Raw genomic sequence first — 25,104 nt, 5'->3', positions numbered from 1 at the left:
TCGGGTCGGTTTCTTACGGATTAAAAAAAATACTTCTAATGTAAAATAATAAGTGTTCATTTAAAAAAAAAAACTAAAGATAAATTAGACGCATGGGAAATAGAAAAGTGTTATCTTAAAAAATATGTTTTTTGCTATAAAAAAAATTGTAACAAACGGGTCCATAATCATAACAAAGAATCAATATAGACTAATTTAAAATTATATAGTCAAGCTAAAAATTTGTTTTTGATTCTTTAACTTTTAACATTGAGTTAATACTGTTATTGTGAAATTGATTATTTTTAATTTTAGCAAATAATTTTTAATTGATTTAAAACATGAAATTTGTTTCATTTAATTCACTTATATTATAATTATGAAACTCAACTAATATTCAAATCAGAAAAGGCAACAAACATAATAAAATTACATGAAAAATAAATATTGTTACATTTTTTAACACTAATTGATTTTATAATTTTTATATTAGATGATATAATGGGACAAGTTTCACATAACCTAAAATTAAATGAGTTGCTCCAATAATTATTTAATGTTCAAACATTTCTTTATTATTACTTTTAATTTCTTTCAAATATTTTTTTGATCATTCACAAAAAACTTTCCTTCAAATATATCATATACTTCACCGTTCTTCATTAAATATTGGTTATGTCTAGCATATTATTTAAGTTATTTTCTATTTTTTTATAAACTAAAAAGCTTGCTTGACCATACAAGCAACTATTGATAAATATGTTTTTTTAAATAACTTCTGATATTTTTTAAGACGTTAATCTAGAAACTTATTAAAGAAAGGTTAAAAAATCTTATAATTATTTAAATGTCTAAATTTTAATAAATAATAATTTAAAAAAATATTTACTATTTTTACACATAAAATTAAAATTATTATTTTTTAAATTATAATAACCTTAACCATTACCATAAAAACAATAAACACATTAGTTTTATATTTTTTTTAGTTATTATCTTAACCATTACAATAATTATAACACAATTAATTTTATACTAAGTACCCTTAATTATTATTATAATAATAATATAGATGATCAAATTTATATAATTACATCAACTAACTTTTATACCTATGTTTATGAAAAGTGTCAAGGGAGAGGGGCTAGATGTCCCCTCTCCATTTATCCTAATTCAAGTAACATTTTAAAAATATAAGCTTCTAACTTTTTATATTTAATATTTTTTATTTAAAATATTTATTAGATCTCTTTTTTACTTTTATATATTTTATTATTATATTTTGGAGATTTTATATTATATGATTGGTTTTGCAAAATTTAATATCATATTAATTATTTTTATCAATTATACTCTTTTTTTAATCTTGGATTAATTTACACATATTGTAAAGTAAAAAGGAAAATATATCAAATAAGAAACCCCATAATTACTTTTTTATAATTAATTTTTTATCATATTTCTTAAATTTTTTTCGTAATAATCTTACTGTAAAAGACAAGTTAAATGTAATGTAAGGAGTACTCGGTACTAATGTTTAGCCAACATAATTTCAGTGAATTCCTTTTTAAATGAAAAGAGTGCAGTTGATGAATTAATATGATAATAAATATTCTCTCAGAATATCTGACGTTTTAGAAAAAAGAAATTTATTTTAAAACATGTTGTTTTACAAAATTAATGTTACATTAAATATATTTTTAAAAGAATATTTTTAATAAATACTTTGGAGAAATAATGTATAGGAAGAATAAATGAATCATTAATTAGAGAAATAAAAAATATATTAAGAAATTATTTAATATTTTTTAAAATTTAATAAATTAATTTTATTTCTTAATATTGTGAAAAAATATTAAATGTGTATATTCTCAAATGGAGGGAGTACAATATAAGGATAATTAATGTTTCTGAAACAATTTTTTGTAATATATTTAATGTTGAGCATTGAATGTATTTAATATTAAGTATTAAATACATTTTGAAATTAATTTTCAGAAAGCAATTAAAAATTAATTTTTTAAAACCCATTTTTTTTTTAATACGCCTAGATATTAATTTTTTAAAGCAATGCATTCCAAAAAATTAATTTTAACCAATTAACCTGTTACTAGCTTGACGGGGCAGGCAATGACAGAGACAACATGAGGAAAGCCTAGGGAGGATGATTGAAGGTTAGATAAGTGTATGATGGCTATAATCATTTTATAATTAATAGAATGAATTGTAAGATATAACAATGTAATACACAAAAATTAATAGTAGAGTATAATCAATTTAGATAAGTGTATGATGGCTATAATCATTTTATAATTAATAGAATGAATTGTAAAATAAAAATGTATATTCAAAGCTAACTAAGGTTAATTTAGTGGGTGATTTAGGTATTATACATTAATATAATATGAGTTTCAGTCTAATTCAAATTCAAAAATTATATATTTTATCTTAATACTATATCTAACTAATGTGAGACTTGAATTTTTTTTTAATACATTCTTTCATGTCTAACACTTTTGGACTTGATATGTGAATAACATGAATGAATCTTATAATGAATCTAGAATAAGCTCTAATACTATGTTAGAAAATGAATTATAGATCTAATTTAATCCTATAAAAATTGGTTTGTAAGATAAGGGTTATTCCCAACTTATATACACCTAATTGATTATATGTTTAATCAATATAGAATCTCTAATATACCCCTTCATATTGAGGATTGGACATCTCAAACATGAAGTTTATAGGATTAAAAATCTGTGAGTGATTTAATAATAACCCGACAGTAAACAACACAATAGACCTAACAATAATTATTAGGATGAGATATGATATCATCTTAAAATATGAGTTTCAACCCCAATATATATGAGGTCACAATTTCTAACTTCAATACTCTCGTTATGAACTATAAAAAGAATTTATTCGGTACATTCACATAACCTAAAATTAAATGAGTTGTTCCAATAATTATTTAATGTTCAAACATTTGTTTATTATCACTTTGCTTTCCTTCAAATATATCATATACTTCATAGTTCTTCATTAAATATTGACTATGTCTAGCATATCATTTAAGTTATTTTTTATATTTTTTTATAAACTAAAAAGCTTGTTTTATCATACAAGCAACTATTGATAAATATTTTTTAAATAACTTCTAGTATTTTTTAAGAAGCTAATCAAAGATCCATCTAAAAACTTATTAAAGAGAGGTTAACAAAATCTTGAATTGTTTAAATGTCTAACTTTTAATAAGTAATATTTTTTTTGAGAAAATATTTACTATTTTTGAGAAAATATTTGTTTAAATGTCTAACTTAATTGAAATTAATTTGTATTTTAAATTATAATAACCTTAAACAATATCATAAAAATAATAAACACATGAGTAGTTTTATATAATTTTATTTTAATTATTATCTTAACCATTACAGTAATAATAACACAATTAATTTTATACTAATTAACCTTAATTATTATTATAATAATAGCAAATATATATATATATATATATATATATATATATATATATATATATATATATATATATGAAAAGTGACAAAGGGAGAGGGGTATGAAGCCCTGCGCGTCCCCCTCTCCATTTGTCCTGACGCTCATTCAAATAATATTTCTAACATTATATTTTGGATATTTTATATTATATGATTTGTTTTGCAAAATTTAATATGATATTAATTATTTTTTTATCAATTATACTTTTATTTTTTAATTTTTGATTAATTTATAATATATTTTTTGTAAAGTAGAAAGGAAAATATATAAAATAAGAAACGCCATAATTACTTTTTTATAATTAATTTTTTTTATCATATTTCTTAAAAATTTTCGTTATAATCTTACTGTAAAAGACAGGTTAAATGTAACGTAAGGAGTACTGGGTACTAATGTTTGGCCAACGAATAAATGAATCATTAATTAGAAAAATAAAAAATATATAAATTAAGAAGTTATTTAATATTTTCTTTGAAATTTAATAAATTAATTTTATTTCTTAATACTTGTGTAAAAATATTAAATGTCATATATTCTCAAATGGAGGGAGTCCAATATATGGATAATTAATGCTTCTGAAATAAATTTTCTGTAATATATATACTGTTGAGCATTGAATGTATTTAATGTTAAGCATTAAATACGTGAAATGCATTAAATACATTTTGAAATTAATTTTCAGAAAGCAATTAATAATTGAAATTAATGCTTTTCAATCCAAAATGTATATAATGCGCCTAGATATTAAATTTTTAAAGCAATGCTTTCCAACAAATTAATTTTAACCAACCTGTTACTAGCTTGACAGGGCAGGCAATGACAGAGACAACATGAGGAAAGCCTAGGACGATAAAATAAAAAATAAAAAATAAAAAATAAAAAAAAGAGAGATAAAGGATGGGAGCAATGACTAACTAGAGAGGGTGTGCAGGAAAAGGGAATATTTTTGAAATATCAAGAAAATCAAAGATAAAAAAGGGAGTGTGAAGAAAAAGAAGGAAGTGCAAAAAGAAAAGGGCATCAAATTAACCATGAATGACCCATATATTATCTTCGAGCTAAATCATAAATGGCCTAACTCAAACGATTCAACCAAACAAATCCAAGCACGGACATCCATCAATTACGATTAAATAAAAACCCTCCCTAAAATCTACTTTATTTACAATGACAACAAGGTTTGGATTTAATATCTTAAGTAAATTAGCCAAATCCTCCATCACCAAGGTCAGCCCTGGGCAAAGTTAAAATGGAATTAAATAATCTCATTGGTCTTAAATGACCAATTTAATTTAGATAAATGTCTCATTCTTAATTCTACCATTATACCATATTTACTCAACTTATCTTAATTTTTAGTCGCACTTGATACATAAAATTAGGGATGTAAGTGAGTTAGGATTCATCCACAAATTCAATCAATCTAATTGAGTTGGATTAGGTTGAGTCATTTGAGTTGGTTGGTGATGACCTAGCTAGGAAGGAGTCCAAAAAATTAAAAAGCTTATATAGTTGTATAGGAAACTTTTTTTATATTTTTTGTTATTTTCATAAATGAATTAAAATGGTTTATATAGTTGTATAGGAAACTTTTTTTTCATATTTTTTATGTTATTTTCATAAATGAATTAAAATGGTTGTTTGGTTTGATGTCTTCTTTTCTACATCCAAATTAATATGTGACGTTTGATTAGAAAGTAACACGATGTTGGTCGTTAGTTTTTTTTATTTGATGTGTTGTGAAGAAAAGTAAGGGAAAAGAAAGGATGATAAAGGCTTGAAGTATTTGATGGTTTTGTGGTTGTGATAAATGTGACCAGTAATCTTTGGGTCACAAAGATGAAAATGAAATCTGTAAGTCTCACAATTTTAAAATACCACTTCCAGTCACACTCACACACTTAATCTTGTGAATTGAAAAATCATTATAAATATAAAAAAAACTGAATATTTTGAATTTTTGGAAATTAGTGCTTACCCAAATTAACGAGAACATGCAAGATTAGGAGTGGAGTTACTTCCAAATTTTTTTAGATTTCTTATATTTACTTTCTATACAAAAAATGAAATTATGAAATAAGTTAATTAAAGTTCACTTAAAATTTATTTTATGTGTCTCTTGTTATATATGTGTGTATTTTATACCTAAAAATGTAAAATACAATAATAATATAAGAAGTTTATATTAAGAAAAAACTTAATCAAATACTAAAATACAGAACATTAATTTTGACTTGATATAGGAAATTTGTAGTTTAACTCTCTTGATTTATATATGAGGTTGTAATTTTTTTACATTTTATTGTAGTGTGCTTTGCAAACATCTTCTCCAGTCGTATGTGTTGATGTTAGTCCAATTAAAATTATTTTTCAATGTTTAATAGCACTTTTTATCCATATTTCATTTTTTTTTCGGAAAATTTTGTCCTCGACAAATTATTATGATGCGTTTTATTCCTCCCCACTTTTAAAAATCTTACAAATTTTACCTTTTGTCATATTTTTGTTAAAATCCAAATGTCGCTGACACATTCTAGCAGTTTTTACGGGTCACTAAATACAAGTTTTTAAAATTGGTGTTTTTAACACAATGGTGGCTTCAATATTAAGTGTTTCTTTTTTTTCTTTTCCCTTTATTTCGTCAAACACCTACAACACAATGAACAATTTTCTTCAATGGTGAGAACAAGAATCACGATGGATTAAACTACATCGAACAATTAATGATACGATAACTGAGATCTGAAGCTAAAATGTAAAAAGCATGAATGAAAGAAAAAGGATCGAACCCCAATTGTTGCTGCACATAACAACAATAATAAACTCATCATACATTTCTCTCTTAGAAACAGATATTTGGATTAATTTTTATCTCTTGGGCGTAAAATTTCAAAATTATTTAATTTATGTAATTTGAATTATTTAAAAATACAATTGGTCTTTTGGTATTAGATTCAAACTTTGGAGTTTATCATACTACTAGTGGATTCACTTGTTTTTGTGTAAGTAGATATTTTGGGTATCAAATAACATCTTTATCATGAAGAAAATGTAATTTAAATTAAATGGACAAGATAACAATGCTGTTTTATTTAGAATATGATTTTGTTTTGTTTTAAATTTCACTCTCACTCATATATATAATTTGTGGACAGTTTATGTCATGTACTTTTAGTTTTTCACTTTGAATTCAGTGTGTGTGTATGCCTGTCAAGTGTCAATATTTGTTCATATTTACATACAGAAAGAAGTAGACATGTGCAGAGAAATACTTATTTATCATTCTAGGAAAGCTTGGTTGTCCTTATAGGTCTACATCTATCTCTTGCTAATGTAAGGTTATGTTTTTTTCATAAAAAGTTGCATCCCAAACTGTGTACACTTTCACTAAATGGAAATAAAATTAGAAAAACAAAAGTCGTTAGGGGAGTGGTATAAAGTATATAGTATGAGGCTAGACTAGAGTGTGCAGTGCAATGAGTGGTGTCTATAGCATTTTTTTAGTCCTCATGTTATAGCTATAACTTTTCTCTTTGTTAGTTTTTTAGTCGTGTTCTTCTATGTTGAAATGCAAATTATGCTCCTAGGGAAACTGCGAGTTCATGGAAGTGAATTGAACGAACCAAGTTCTTAAACTAAAAAAGGGAGTACAAGTACATCTTGGCTGATTATAAAACTCAGTTTCTAAACTATCTTCATCACTATTGTGCCACTGGTTCACTTTTTTAAAATTCTAAATATATAAAATAATGTTTTATAGAGATAGAGATGTTTCTAACTCACAATGATATTGTTTTCTTGCGGTTAGTGGAATCAAATTATCATTTGAATCAAGCTTAAAAGTTGCTGTAAATTTTTTTCAATAGAAGACAAAGTAAAGTAAATAATAAGTTTAATATACACGTTAATATATAAAAATATATCAATTTTAATTTATAAAAACGCAATAACGATATAGAAATGTAGATTCACAAGTGCGACAACGCTTGTATTTTCAGTAGCATATATTATAAATTAGCCTTTTTATGAAGATGGATCAATAAAATTTATATTATTAGCATATGTGTCTTGCATAATAAATAAATAAATAAATTTGATGATTAAGGGCTATCGATATTAATATGTTGGCTTTTTTTACCAATGGGGGTGTAATTTTTTCGGCTTTTTTCCAAATGGAGGTAGTTTTTAAATTATTTTTTAAGAGAGGTTATTAGCATATGTGTCTTGCATAATAAATAAATAAATAAATAAATTTGATGATTAAGGGCTATCGATATGAATATGTTGGCTTTTTTTTTACCAATGGGGGTGTAATTTTTTCAGCTTTTTTTCAAATGGAGGTAATTTTTAAATCATTTTTTAAGAGAGGATAAGTCATAACAGGTGTTACAACTTCTAACTCATAAGTCATAATACCTGTTACGATTTTAAATATTTTTTTTTAACTGAAATCGTAAATAATTTTATGACTTGAGTGTAACTTTTTTTTTACGACTTTAAAGTTATAATTTTTTTTTTTTGCTTTTACAACTTAGAGTAGTAAGATATATATTAATAGATTACGACTTCAAAGTCGTAATTCCTTTTTTTTCATGCTACTTTTGTTTTCAATTTTTTTAAAAATTGTAAACAATTTTATTTATTTAATTATTAAATAAATATTTTTAATTTTATTTGTTATTAGTTTTATTTAATATGTTGTATATCTTTTATATTTTTATTTAAAATATTATATTTTTTAATATTGTTTTATTTAATATATTTTGTATATTTAAAATTTAGATAATCTTTTAATAATGTTATTGAATTTTATTTTTTTGAAATGAAATATAAAAGTAACTTAATGACATTTAATATTTTTTTGAATATTTGTTTTATTTTAAATACTTACATTTTAAAAAACTAAAATTTGAAACCAAATATTAAAAAAAATTACTAATATTAAGTTATAATTTATGAAATAATATTATTTATTTTGTGTAAAGGAATTTACTATTAACAACATGTAATAAATAGTAATAAAAGTAGTTGTTAAATTAAAAACACCATAATACATTAATATAAAATGCACAATACAAATTAAAGAGAAACATAAAAAGTAGAAACTATATTAGTCATCTACGATTATGTTCTTCACTTCTGAACAATGAACATTTCTTAGGCCTATTTGGAATTGGTTCGTCCATCTCATTATGTATACGGGTAGTGACTGACCTTCCCGATGTTTGTGGTCGTTTCGAAGGATCAGACATAAAATATGGATCTAAATATTGAGGTTATTTGTCTTCACTTCCAAGGGAATGAAAGTGATGTTGATAAACTTTGAAAATATTTTTCAACTTGTATATAGGGTCAACAAAGTCATCATAACTTAAATTGTAAAAAGCACACGTTGCAGTCGCATGTGAGTAAGGAATTCGAAGTGCTTGAAATTGTCCACAATCACACGACCATTCATTTAATTTGACCGTGCATGTCATTGCTCGTCGACCAAGCCACGTATTTGCAATTTCTTGAACCTCAAACTCTCTTGTTTCTCGAGCATACATTTGAACATAATGTGAGGTAACAATGTGTTGATTTTCTTGCATTATGACATATAAGTCTTCAAAGTACCTATGTCTTGCCTTTATCATATTCATGATTTTCATGCCATTAGTAACAAATGGATAATTTATTTTATAAAATGTTTCATTGACTAAGGCAGTAATAGGTAATGCTCAGGCTCCTTTCAAAACATAATTCATACATTCGACAAGGTTGGTAGTCATACGATCATACCACTTTCCTTCACCGTAGGCCTGAGTCCATTTACTCTTGGGAATTTGATTCAACCAATCTGTTGCTTGTGCAAATTATGCTTGCATTGCAAGCAACTTTACCTCAAATTGTGGTTTCCTCATCTTATATCCTATGCTAAAAGATAAAACAATGAGTAATAGATATAATGAAGATGTAATATAGCAAGAATTTGATGCATGAAATGGTTAGAAACATACCCATATTGATTACTTGTTTTTTTAAGTCAACATTTTTAAATTGTTTGTTGAAATTTGATGCAATGTGGTGAATGCAATACACAGACGAAACATCCGATTCATTCCATCCAACTCGTTCTGATTGTAAAGCTACTAGCAAATTGATTCCCTTGTCTGATATAATACACAAATTTGGTTGAGGTGTAACATATCTCCTCAAATAATGCAAGAACCACATCCAAGATTCTTTAGTCTCGCTCTTAACAATTGCAAAAGCAAGTGGAAAATTGTTCCTACTACCATCTTGTCCAATGGCAGTCAACAAAGTACCACGATATTTTTCAGTTAAAAATTCCCTATCTACTTGCACAATTGGCTTGCAATATTGAAAGCCTCCAATGCATGACTTAAAAGTCCCAAATTCACGACTAAGAATCACCCTAGGAAACTTATCCTCACCATCCTCCATTGAAGATGAAGTTTGGTATCTTACTATTGTACCTGGTACAAAGTGTTGAGTAGTTGTCAACCATAATGGCAGATAAATATATGATTTTCCCAACTTCCAAATGTCATTTCAAGGGCTTTTTGTTTAGTTGTCCATGTTTTTTTGTATGAAGTAGTATAACCAAATTGTTGTAGTATGTCTGCAATCAAGGTTTTGATTTCAATACCTGGATTTGTTTTCACTAAATGAAAATATTATAAGCAATTATAGATAAGTCTAACCTAATATGATATTGTGAGATGATAGAATTTGTGCAAGTGTGAATACCATTTATTTTCTTCAACTCCCACCTATTGTGTATTTTGCTAAACGATACTCTCACCCTCCAATAACATCCATTATCATATTGATTACACATGACAACGTACTTGTCACTCTTGTTCTCTACCACATCAAAATTAAGTGAATGCATAAAATGAAATTGTTTAATGACACTCACAGCTTCTTGTTTTGATTCAAATATCAAGCCTTTGTAAAGGTCATTTGTACTAGTACTCCCTTTATTCTGATAAGGATTTGAGTACTCTTGATTTTCTGAAAGTTTGCTACTAATAGTTTCAAAATATGAAGATGACTCATTTTGATTGTTTGGTTCTCCATGTTCATGAACATCGTGTTGTTACTCGTCATCATTGAAGTCGTTAACATTATCTCTTATTAGAGTTCTTCACTAACCATCTATGAAAATATAAAAAAAGTAACTTATTAGTGAAAATATAAATAATTTAGTGTATCTATCGTTAAATAAAAAACTCCATACCGGGAAAAACTAAAAAAGTATACACCCTTCTGGTAAAAGTTGCTAATTTTATGTATCTAACTTATATAAAAGAATATACCGGGAAGGCTATAAGAAGAAGGTGAAAATGAGACTCTTTTATATTCTGATAAATATGCAAGATTGTTACTTCGTGAAATAAAAGTGTGAACCATAACTTACATAATAGGAAACATTGAACTGTGAATAGTGAATAGTGACTAGTGCAACATACGTTTGTATCAATGAAAATAATAGTAACTGCTATAAAATATTATTATGTAATAAATTATTTAAATTTCTAAAACCCTAAAATAATATTAACTTAACACTTATAATTTATTAAAAGACTAAACCCTAAAATAATAATTACTTAAATCTTATAACTTATTAAAACACTAGACCCTAAAATAATAATAACAATTATAATATTCTAATATATAATAACCTATAATATTTTAAAATTGCAAAAAAGCAAATAGTGAAGTCGTGACATGTTTCACGACTTCACTAGCCTCCATCCGTCGTCCATTTATGATGAAATCTAATCTAAGTCATTCATGCCATCCATGAATAGTGAAGTCGTGGCATTCCTTATGACTTTGAAGTCATGTCTAAGGGTTTGACTTCCATGCACCATTTTTAGTCATGGAATCAAGTTGCAGACTGCATGAAAAATGCAGAAAATGAGCACCATTTTGGCCATTTCATGCTGAATGACAGTGTAGGAAAATTGCAGAAACTTATTGTAGTATTTTGGCCATTGCACGCAGTCAATAGGTTAGTCAAAATGCTAGAAAAATGCAGAAAAAATTGCACCATTTTGGCCTTTTGAATTATGCTGAAATAATGCAGTGAATTGTTGAATCAAACTGCAAAAATAATGCAGCAACTTAATGCACTCGTGAAGCATGCAAATGCTAGTAATAATATCATACTCGTGTTGTCTAATTAATGGATGCACATGCCAGTAAATATCAACTTGTTGAATATTGCATAGGGTACCTTAATGCACTCGTGAAGCATGCACATGCTAGTAAATATCAACTTGTTGAATATTGCATAAGGTAGCTTACATGAAAGGATGTATCATACTCGTGGAATCTTGGCAAAAAAAATAGCTGAGTGAAAGACCAAATGCATGTTTTATAGCCGGTGAATAATAAGTTGTCATCACGACAACTGAAACCATTAAGTGTGTGAGGTCCAATCAAGTTGAAATATCAAACCCATAAATAGCATTGTGTTGTGTATATTGGACTCCACGTAATGCGTATTGGCTTTATACAAGCTAAGTTATCGGAAGCCTACACTTTGGTAAAAAAAAAACAATACTCATTAAGTGTGTGATGCATTTTCATGAAGCAACTTATATAAATATAGTGTGCCTTTATTCAGTTGCACTTTCATTCTTCTCCATTTTTATTTTCATCCAAACTAAGTCCCTCACGAAGCTTGTTTTTGTTTGTCTACATCCCACTTTTTTCATCCTTTTATCCATTTCTTGTTTCCTTCATTGTGAACCAATGGCACATGCACAACCTGGACTTATTGATGGCTCGTTGTTGCGCTTACAAGACAACCATATTTTGAATCAAGTGTGGGAAGGCCAACAGAGAATCATTCATCCGAGGTATAATTTTGTTTGGGCTTTTACACACTTTGATCGGTTAGATAATCGTGTAAAAAATCTAATCATTTTAGCTGGATTTGGTCATGTTATAAATTTTGGAAAAATTTATATTAACCAGCATTTGGTTAGTACGTTGGTTGAACATTGGAGAACCGAGACTCATACATTTCATTTCTACATGGAGAGACAACCATAACTTTACAAGATGAGGCCTTACAGTTGGGCTTGAAGATTGATGGATTGTCGGTAACTGGTATCATCATCGGTGTTGTACGTGTTGCTTGTTATACATTACTAGTGGACACTCCACCTGATAAGTATGTAAAGGGTAAAATGATTTATCTAACTGGTTGCGGCAAAATTTTCAGCAACTTCTAGTTGATGCTGATGATGTTGTCATTGCACAATATGCTAGAGCTCATATCATGAAGCTGATAGGCGGTTGTTTGATGCCAAATACATCAAGTGCAAAAGTTCATTTTATGTATCTCCTTTTATTTTCAAATTTGACTGAGGTAGGTTATTAAAGTTGAGTTGTAGCAATATTAGCATCCTTTTTCTGAGTTTTAGATCAGGCTGTAAAGCCTAACCAAACAGAAATCGATGAATGTTTGTTGTTGCTATAGTCATAGGCATGGGATCGCATTAAATGTATTACCCCGAAGATAGATAACCTATCAGTGGAAGAAGTACAAGAAGGACTTGGATTTCCTCTTACACGAAAGTGGTCTCATCCAACGATCGAAACAAACATTCACACCAATTCAGTTAGATTAATGCACGTCATATTTGATAGGCTACACATGAATGTATGTCTTGCAGTTCATGTGGACTCCTTATGAAACACCAGAAATAAGGTCATTAATGATTTTGAGGTATCAATGATTGTACTGGCAAAAGTCTCTCTCATATGTTTTGCAATTGTGGAATGACATCCAATAGACAGGGTTATGACTCATGAGATAATTTGGACTATGACAAATTATTCCAGATGACCCACCAAACCTAGATCAACTTCATGACATGGATATGAGAGGAAGAACATATATTATTTGGCCTCACCATCACCGTCACTGAATTGCCAAATGGAATCATTGGAATAATTATATTGTTCATGGTAAAATAGATCAAGGTCTTTTACATGAAAATTCAGAATACATCCAATGGTATATACGTCAAACTAGATGATTTTATCGCATGAGGGGACACTATCTACTAAGGTTATAAGTTGAATTTACAATTTTAATAAATTATTGATATTATTATTCATTATTATTTCTAACTTTGTAAATCTTAATTCACAGTATTATCTTGACCATCACCAACATCAATCATATGTTAAATCCAATGTACCTCTAGTGCATGTTTCTGGATATATGCCACAACATTATCAATCACAAGCATAATATCAATCAATGGGCTTCTCTGGATACATTCCTTAAGGATGTTAATAAAGTTTTCAACCATTAGGGTTCTCATCATACATGCATCAATACTCATTTTAAGTTTATTCGACCTCAAATGTTTTTTATGGATCCTCACAAAGGTTTGGCACCACTTTCAACACTCTACCATTTGCATATAACCTACCACCATCGAGCTCTTGTTATCGTCCATCATTACCTACTCAAATGTATGACATGGATCATGAAGATGAGGAGGAACCGAGGAAGATGATAATAACAACAATACCAATAATAACAATGATGATGATAACAACGATTGTGATCATGTTCCTCAAAAACAACATGCAATTACACATGATCATTTTAGAATGAAAGGAGGTATAGGTCGTAGAACAAGAGAACAACAAACACATGCAAATTTAGTCCAACAAGATGAGAGACCTCGACGCATATCTAGAAGAACTTATTGTGAAACATCATCTCATTATTAATTTTTTTTATAAAAAAACATGTAATTTTCATATAAATATCTTTGATTTTTACATTAAAGTGTTTTAAAATTTTAGTATCTCCTTTTAATGTTAGTATTTATTTTTATTAAAATATTATGTAAATTTTAAATATACAAAATATATTAAATAAAATAATATTTAAAAATATATAACATATTAAATAAAACCATAAAAAATACACAACATATTAAATAAAACTAATAACAAGTAAAATTAAAAATATTTATTTAATAATTAAATAAATAAAATTGTTTATAATTTTAAAAAAATTAAAAACAAAAAAAATACAAACAAAAAAATAGCGTGAAAAAAAAGGAATTATCACTTTGAAGTTGTAATCCATTAAAAAAAATTATGACTTTAAGTCGTAAAAAAAAAGTTACATTGAAGTCATAAAATTATCTACGACTTCAGTTTAAAAAAAAATTAAAGTTATAACAGGTGTTACGACTTCTAATTCAACAGTCATAACACTTGTTACGATTTACACCCTTTCGAAAAATAATTTTAAAAAGTACCCCTATTTAAAAAAAATGGTAAAAATTATGCCCCGTTGGTAAAAGAGTCAAATATGTTAGGGCCCAGGTATGTAAAGTATCATTTGCATATGGAAGACTCGTGCATGGAATAAAACAAGGCATATGACATTCAATGTGTTTGAAGATATTCAAAGATATAAGAAGATATTGAAGATATAAGAAGATATTTGAAGATATTCAAGATATCATTAGATTTAACATTTATTTTAAGACTTGGAGTTAATATGATTAGGATATATTTTTATCTTATATTTCTTTGAAATTTGTTTCCTTTATTATGACGAGGATCTTATCTTTTAAGATTTATTTTCTCTATTAGGATTTTATCCTATCTTTGAATTATTTCCTTTATTAGGATGATGATCATATCTTATTAAGATGTGTTTCCTCTATTATGATTTTATCTTATCTTTAATCATATAATATTAGAATTTATTTTCTATTATTTTTCTTCTGTTTTCCTATAAATAAGAAGTCATGCAATGGAGAATAAGAATAACTTGAATCTAAATAATAAGAGTGGTTTCTCCATTGTGAGACATTCCCCTTTGTTGTTAGGTTAAGAACTTTATAGTATTGATTTTATCAACAAGTTGCGGTTAGGATCCCACTTATTTGATAACTTTGGTTCTATTGGTAGGTCACGATTAGAATTAAGTTCCTTTTATTCCGTTTGATTGACTTCACCACGATCCTATAAGTTGATTCATATTAGTTATTTTGATACTAAATGAGTAGGCTATCATTTGAATAACATTAATAACTTTTGCTAGCTCTCACATCTTTGATCATATTCCTAATTGTATTATATATCCTCATCTTTTGAATGAAATGAAATAAGAATCTGCTTATAAAAAAAAAACAGTTTGTTATTATTTGAATAACAATAATACCTTTTTTTCCATTAATTTTTCCATAAAAGAGATATTGGGATACCATGACATATGGTGCAAAACTGCATAAAATAAACCCAACTGTAACGCTCTATTTTATACTAGTGTACTCCCCCTTTTTATTTTTTTATCCCCAAACTGCCCACCAAAATCAAAGTATGTGCATGTAACCTTTTGAGTATAACATTAACAGTTACTTTTGAAAATTATATATTTAATTATTATAATTTTAATTTAAGCTATTAAACATAAACAAAAATTATATTAAATTTCCTATATTTCTATATAAATTTTCTTTCTAATTTTGTATCATTATTTAATTTCAAAATATAATAGTAAAATATAAAAGAAAAATTAATTCAATTTTTGTCCACTAAATACACTTATAAACTATTACAAATTATTAAAAAAAAATCATGTCACCCAAAAATTAGAAAATGGGAAAAGTAAAATTTAGAATGATAAAATAATTAAATAATAAATTTATTTATTCACTCTTTTACTTTTTATTATTTAAAAAACGTATAAAAGATATTAAACATGAATATATTCTAGTTCTTCTCATTTCTTCTTATCCAACTTGATAAGTACTTCACAAGTTAAATGATATAACAAGGTTAAAAAAATTGATTCCTTATGCATGTTTTTGGTTTTGATATGGTTAAAAAGGTTAAAGTTATGTTAGACCAAATATGTCATTCTATTAATTTGTGACTTTTAATTTGATTAACTTGGTAATACACGAAAAATGGTAAGAGATTCCATGCTAAGTAAAATTAATGTTGTTAGTGTGAAAAACTGACAAAATGACTAATTTGATATTTTAAAAGACACCGAATTGGATCAAAGTAAAAAATTTCATAACCCAAGAAAACAAGTTGGTAAAATATATAAATAAGATCAAAACTATACTTTAGCATTATAAAATTATCTTTTTAAATATTCTTAAATTTTCTCTTCCAAATAAATAATTGTTGTTGTCAGGAAATAAATTTGTTGAAGAGTGGATTTGAAAAAATAAGTGAGTAGCTGTACTTAGACAGAATAAAATAAACATGCCGTATAGTCAAATTAATTTTAATAAAAATATATATTTATTATTATGCTTTTTAAGTTTTAAATTATCCTTTTTGTAAATAATAAAAATGTTACCCACACATAATTTGTTCGTGCATCCCACTAATTAAAAAAAGATATTCCCACTTTTTCTTAAACAAAACTTTGGTTATGATTCTAGTTATTTTATATGAAATAAAGTTTATTTTATCTCATTTTTTTCTTAAATAAATATTTATTAAAAAAAATTGAGTATTGATACAAAATATCACTGACTTTAATGAATAGTTACATATAAGAAAACTTTATTCCCTTAAAATGAATCTCCTTAATTCTAAAGGAGTTAATTCTACAACAAACATCTTGACCTTGACAAATTTTACAGATTCTTTTGTTGGTAGATAATTAGATTTTTGGGTCAGTAGAAAATCTAGATTTAAGTAATCGTTGATGGGTTTATCGATTTTTGTGGCGCGTACGTCCATGGCATAAAATAAGCCAAAAAAAAACCCTAACAAACTTAATAGAATAAGTTGTACAGGAAGACTAATTAATCAAACAATGAAACAAACGAGTGTGACAACGTACGAACGGCATTTTTAAATTATGAGAATTGTATTTAACGAATCTTTCACATATAGAAGTTGGTATGGTTTCAATTCTCTCAAACTTGCAAAAAAGTTTCATCTACTTGATTTTAAGAAGTGACCATGCATGCATGATGGTTGTCTAGTTGGTTGACCACGATTATATATAGTCCTTCTCAATCCGTGAATGCATTCAACTCAGTTTGATAATGACCAGCCATCATTGGTATATATATATATATATATATATATATATATATATATATATATATATATATATATATATATATATATATATATATATATATATATATATATATATGTTGAGCAAAAGGGCTAACCACTGGCAATTTTAACCAAACTCATCAAATCATAGGTATAAAAAGGCAATGCACGATTTTGGTGCTAAGACTTTGGACATAAATTAGAATTTAGTTAGAACTACATGTATGTTATGCTTCTCCCTAAGCAAATTAATATCATGTGTATGCTAAATGAGAAGGGTGATGGGAACGTATGTACCACTTGATCGTTCCATGTCCTAAAATAAGATAAATAAAAGTGACTAGGTTGGAAAAATTGAAAGCATGGACACATCAAAGTTCTTCATCAGATAAGGACGATCATGACACTAATAAACAAGATACATGTAAAACAAACTAATAGTTGCACCATCCAGGACCAAATGCCCAAGTTTAGTTGAACAAAATGTCAAACTCATTAGCCTCTGTTATTTACAATTTTTTAAGGGGAAAGGATATAAAGAGTTTTTTTTCTTTTTCTTTTATCAGTTATACTACGTATGAAAAAAGTAACAAATTTTCCTTTCTCCAAAACTTTTTTTTAAGAAATTCAAACCTAACTGATTCAGGTGAAGATAAAGATAATATATAATACTAAACTCGTGAATATCTCAATGTTTAAGTGAAATATAAAAAAAAACAAAATTATATAAGAGCCATGCATAATTAATTGAAGTAAAATATAAATTTATAACTTAAAATATAAAAGGTATTCAAAATTAAAGTTAAAAGAATAAAGTTAAGAATGATTTATTATTTTCGAAGAACAATAAACTAAATTTTTTATTACTTTTTTAAAAAGAGTGAAATATTATTTATATACAAGAATAAATTACTAAATTTCCACTGTACTTAAGAAATCAATTATTTATTTGACAATTAAAACCATTCTTAAGTAAATTATATGATTTTGTAATAGTTTGTTGAATTAGAGAATATTTATATAACGTACGTGACTGGTTTATTTTTGTCAAAATTGTTGGAAAAGAATTAAAAAATTTAATTTAAAATTACTATGATATACTATTTAGATTTATAAGATATTATTTTATCTTTAGGATATTTTTAGATTTTAAAGATATTATTTGTAAATTAAAAATTTGTTTCTTGATTTAAGATTAAGATGTATAAATAAGAATTTTTGAGATGAAAAGAATCGCTTAACCTAAAGAGAGGGAGGTCACGTGGAGGAAAGATTTGTAAGTTTGATCTAAAATTTTATCGTGAGATTGTGAATGTAGTGATGAGGGCCAAAATATTAAACAAATTCTAGATTGTGGAGGTAGATGAGGGACTCAACTCCATTGACAAAATAACTTATTTGAATATAGAAAAGACATTACAAATCACCTTAAACAAATTTATTATTTTTTTTCCTATTTTCTTTATAGTGTTGGTTTTTTGTTTTATGGTGTATTCTTTCTCATCATGTGTGCAATAAAAAAGGGATGTGTTTTTTTTTTCCAATAAAAACTAGTTTATAAGCCGGTTAAAATTAAACTTATAAACTAGCTCATTAAAGTGTGTGCAAGTTAGTTGAGTAACTCAACCTGGTTTGATCAAAATAAATTTATTTGATACATTAATTTATTTTAGTAATTTCTAAACTTTTTTTAATGTAACTTCTAACTTATTTTTATAAACTACTTTAACTATCTTATATAACTTATAAGTTATTAGTTTTTTCTGTTATTTTATCCTCACTAATTTACTTAAAATTCTTTTTTACTCTAATTTTCATGTTACATTTATGTTATTTGTATTTATCAATTAACTTAATAGTAAATGTTGCCCAACACTTTATCTTCAATTACGTTGGAAAATACTTACGGTAAGGATAAATTTAGCAATCACAGTAGAAATTTTCCCATTCTCAAAATGTGCGAATAATACCTTTACAAGATCGGGAAAAAAAATTCTTAAGAAAGAGCCATTGTTCATGATCTATCAAATAAATAAAATAAAATAAAAAGAGTCATTGTGCACCAATAAATTATGAGAGAGAGAAATTTTATATTGTTCATGATCTACCAAAATATTGGTGCAACATAAATACAAGTAAGAATTCTGTCCCAACATTATTATTATTATTATATATCAATAGGTGCGTAGACTGTTGTTGGATTGTGTTTTTAATCAAGTATAAACCCGATGAATGATAATAATAGGAATTATACAAATCATAGGAATTGTTTTCGTGTGTAAAGTTTAAGACACGGGTCGTCATTTTGCAGAGTTTAGGTCAACTTTTCAGACGATATGATAGGCAAAAATACCAAATGGGGTTTCTTTTACAAATTATTTACCTAAATGGGTCTGTTTTGAAATTATTTACTTCATGGATCTGTTTTTGTACTACAAAGCGCCTCTCCGAAAGGCGCGTTCGCCGTAAAGGCGACACGTGGCAGCACTTGGGACGCGCCCTGCGTACAGGCGCGACGGGTAGCGCTGCTGCAGCAGGCGCGTCGGGTCGTGTTGGGTACCCAGGCGCGACGGGTCGCGCTGGGGACCCAGGCGCGACCCAGTTGGGTCGTACTTTATTTAATATTTTTTATATTTTATATATTGTTTTTATTTAATATATTTTTATATTATTTTATTTTATTTTTTTATATTTTATTTAATAGTTTCTATATTAAATAAATTATTATCATTATATATGATTTTAAAATCATAAATAATTTTTTATATTATTTTTATTTATTATATTTTATTTAATATTTATATATTAAATAAATTCTTAATATTAGAAAAAAAATAAAATAAAATATTAAATAAAATATAAAAAAGTAAAAAACATTAAATAAAATAATATTATAAAAACAATATACAAAAATATTTAATAAAATAATAAAAAAAATATTATTTTAAATAAAATTATTTATGACTTTAAACTCTAAAGTTGAATTTTAAAAAAATATAATTTTTTTACCAACCCAAATTTTATTTAAAATAAAAACTATTAAATAAAATATAAAAAAATTCCACTCACATAGATGTTCCTACTCCCACTATAATCCCAACCCAAATTTTATTTAAAATATAAACTATTAAATATAATTTTAAAATTCAACTTTAGAGTTTAAAGTCATAGATAATTTTATTTAAAATAATATTTTTTTATTATTTTATTAAATATTTTTATATTTTTGTATATTGTTTTTATAATATTATTTTATTTAATGTTTTTTACTTTTTTATATTTTATATTTTTTTAAATTTTTTTTCTAATATTAAGAATTTATTTAATATATAAATATTAAATAAAATATAAAAAATATAATAAATAAAAACAATATAAAAAATTATTTATGACTTTAAAATCATATATAATGTTAATAATTTATTTAATATAGAAACTATTAAATAAAATATAAAAAAATAAAATAAAATAATATAAAAATATATTAAATAAAAACAATATATAAAATATAAAAAATATTAAATAAAGTACGACCCAACTGGGTCGCGCCTGGGTCCCCAGCGCGACCTGTCGCGCCTGGGTACCCAACACGACCCGACGCGCCTGCTGCAGCAGCGCTACCCGTCGCGCCTGTACGCAGGGCGCGTCCCAGGTGCTGCCACGTGTCGCCTTTACGGTGAACGCGCCTTTCGGGGAGACGCTTTGTAGTACAAAAACAGACCCATGGAGTAAATAATTTCAAAACAGACCCATTTAGGTAAATAATTTGTAAAAAAAACCCCATTTGGTATTTTTGCCCGATATGATATATAAAATAGTTAAATGTACAACAAGAAGGGAACAATATCTTAGGTCGTCCGTCCACCACTTGCATTAGGAAAATGAGTTAAACTAAGAAGATACCCACTCAATCTTGTGCGTGTGGGTACCCCATTTTCATCTAATTAACTTCAAATAGGGCGATAATTTAGATTAATGTAAAATTTGATGTTCTTTTATTACATGAGAACTTTACCTAATTTTGATTATTTATATTAAATTTTGAAAAAATTCATAATTAATAACAACATAAATGGAAATGCAAGTGTCAAATATTATAATGTCAAAGTCAACCATTTTTTCTCTTTACACCATAGTATTTTTTTATTGGAGACAATATTGTTCAAGTTGGATAGAACTATTATGAGTGACAAAGTTTTTCATTCAGATATTTAATAAAAGCAATCAAATAAAATCGGTTGTTAGAACCGAACAAGCGATCAAATAAAATCGGTTCTATTGAATTTAGCAACCGAACAAGGGATCAAATAAAATCGGTTGTTAGAACCCAAGTCGCTAAACCGTTAGTAGCCATATTGATCATCGGTTGTTGATTTAGCAACCCTGTCAAATTGGTACAAACATTTCTTCGTAACCAATATAGCGATCAAATATGTGGTTGCCAACTCGTTAGCTACATTAAAATATAAAAAATAAAAAATGGGTCTCAAATCGGTCACTAAGTTCTGAATATTTAAAAAAAAAAAACTTAAATATGATTTTTATCCTTAATAAATACTCAATTTTTATGTTTGATATCTAATAAATTATGTTTTACGTTAAATTTCTAATAAAATAATAATTTGTTTGTCTTTGTATTTTCTTTTAATCCATGATGAATTAACAAATTTTGTATTTGTTTTCTGATAATTTAGCGAATTTTGTTTTAGTCCCAAAAATTTGTTAATTTATTAGGGATCAAAGATAAGTGTCAAGGGCCAAAAATAAAATTATTGTTTTATTAGAAACTTAATGCAAAACAAAAACTTATTAAACAGTAAACACAAAAATCAAATATTTATTAAGGATTAAAAACATATTTAAGAAAAAAAATTATCATTTACTTGCTTTTATTTTGGTCTCCGAATTACAAATTTTTATTTTTGAAAAAGCAAATAGAGCATAGCCATCACTGTTTCAATCATTATATATATATATAATATGAATAAAATATTTTTTGAACCAATATTAAATTCACTAAATTAGTTAGTGAAACTATACAATGGACATGAGGTTTAAAGTCAATGTCCCTAAATTCAGTTGACAAACTACAACACAAACTTTAATATATAAAAACCGTAAACATGCCATTAGATTTTATAAGGTCCCCCACATGCATAAGATTGACAATTAGATATAAAAATAAAAATACATTGTAAATGAAAAGAGGAAAAAATTTCAAACATTATAGTACCTTAACTGAAAATTTTATTTAATCCTTGTGTATATCACACATACGGCTAAGAATTTTCAAGTATATCCATGTAAATAGATACAAATAGGTAATTACAAATTTGACTCCACATTGCTAAGAATCATGAAATTTCGTCTTTACAATGAACATTTGCAACATCACTTTCACGAGTAACTTCACCCATAAGAGAATCATTTCATCCATAGCTAGAACATTATTGACTATATGACTCACATTGTGAACATAGAAATACAAAATTATTCTATAAACATTAGTACTCAAAAATAATTAATACACTTCAATTAAATGGCAATTGCAACATAAATACATTAGTTCTCAAGATATGAATTAATTAACTTCTTACTTACAAAATTTCATGTCCTCTTCATTATAAATACATTGACAGACGATTTTTCGTTATTAATGCTCAACGCCTAAAATTGACTGTTGAACAAAAAAAAAACTTATTTTAAAAATTATGAGAACTAAAATTCTCTATTTATTTATTTAGAAACAAAATTTATGAATTAAGTAAAATAGAGAGATTATCATGATTTATTATTAAGCTTATAACAAATTAATGCATATATTTATATTTTATATTACATCAATTTGTGTAATTCAATTAACCAATTGATTTGATCGGTGATCCATCAATCCAGTACTCCAATTGAGTCGATAATCATTTCAATTTTTAAAACTATGCTTACAAGCATCTATAGAGGCATTCATACACATTCATATCTTAAAACAAATTTATAAAGTAAACATTTCAAAAGTATCATATTTATTTCTAAATACCATGTTTAAATTCCAATGCTATGTGTATTTAGTGTTACTCTGGTAAGATAATTTATGTTAAAATAAATGTAAAAAGTGATAAGAGAGAAAATAAATTGGTACTGATTTTATCACTTTACCTTTCTCATTTTTTATAGTATTGACAATGAAAAATACATGCCATATTTTTAAAATATGAAATTGTGTAGAGAACAATTATAATTTATAAAAGCATAAGTAGTTTGGATTTTTTGCCATGGCATATTATGTATTTTATAAAACTTGTAATATTTTTTTCTATGAAAATATTGTAAATTATTTTTTTTGTTCCCGCTACGGAAAAGTTCTAAATCACCCACTGAATACAAGCGGGAGCAATATGAAATATCAATAATCACACTAGAAGGGGATTGAATAGTATGCTAATCAAAGATAATAATTTCTTGAAAATAATACTTTTTATCACCAGTTTAAAAGGATAAATATGAATAGTGTCGTCCACTGACTTGAAAAATATGTTTTGATGAAAAACAAAGTTTGATCATCCAGTAATAAAAAAATTGGATTTTCACAAAGGTTTCGCAAATAAACACTTGGTGAGCTAGTGTGTCAAGATAAATTTAAAAGAATACTTAATCAAACTGCTTCAAAGAACTTGTGCTCGTTTTTCGCTTAATGTATATTCCTCCTAATTTTTTAGCATGAAATGCCTTTTATAGACTTTAGTGAAGGATCCATTGTGGGATCAGTGCTGAGCTTTGATGATATGATTGTTATCTCATAGCTGGAGGTGAAACCATGTGGCGCGTTTTGAATGGCGAGGATAGGAATAAAGGTACAAAAAATTGCATGTGCTCCTCTTTCGCAATGAAAGTGACCCTTAAGGAATATTCTTGGCATTATGGCCCCTATGCCCTGTTCTGGGGAATTGCACGACAAAATAAAGTCACCATCGAAGGCACTATTCAAGGAAAGGAGGTTATCATTCTCCTACCACCATAGTTGTTGCGTTTAGGTGTGCAGAAGAAGGCTTGGTGCTTGATAAGGACTGGGAGAAGGAGATAACTCAGAAAAATATAGATATCATGCTCTATGATGGTTCACACTCAATAACAAATGATAGAGCTGCAATGATTAGATTTTTGAGGGCTGCAAACCTAACCTATATGTGCAGGCTTATTCTTAACTTCCTATTCAACATGGTGATGCCCAGACTTAGGTCACAAGACTATGTTTGTAACAGGGATAGATTCTATGTGTATAATGTTATGGTGGGAGAAAAGATGAATCTACATGAAGTCATCTTCTATTACTAGATGCAATCATTCAAAGACAAATCCAACCCCAAAGTGAAAAGGAACCTTATTCCTTTTGGGATGTTATTCACTCAGATCATAAGGAACACTGGAGTGGATGTGTCTACTATGGAACCGTCTGCTGGAGCCTCGTAGCTTAAAAAAGTAACCTTTGTGAAGATGGGACTTGCTAATAACTTCTGA

Source organism: Glycine soja, chromosome 15 (genome assembly GCF_004193775.1).
Source record: "Glycine soja cultivar W05 chromosome 15, ASM419377v2, whole genome shotgun sequence".
Lineage (NCBI taxonomy): Eukaryota > Viridiplantae > Streptophyta > Magnoliopsida > Fabales > Fabaceae > Glycine > Glycine soja.
The sequence above is the reverse complement of the archived record's forward strand: the minus strand, read 5'-3'. Positions refer to the sequence as shown.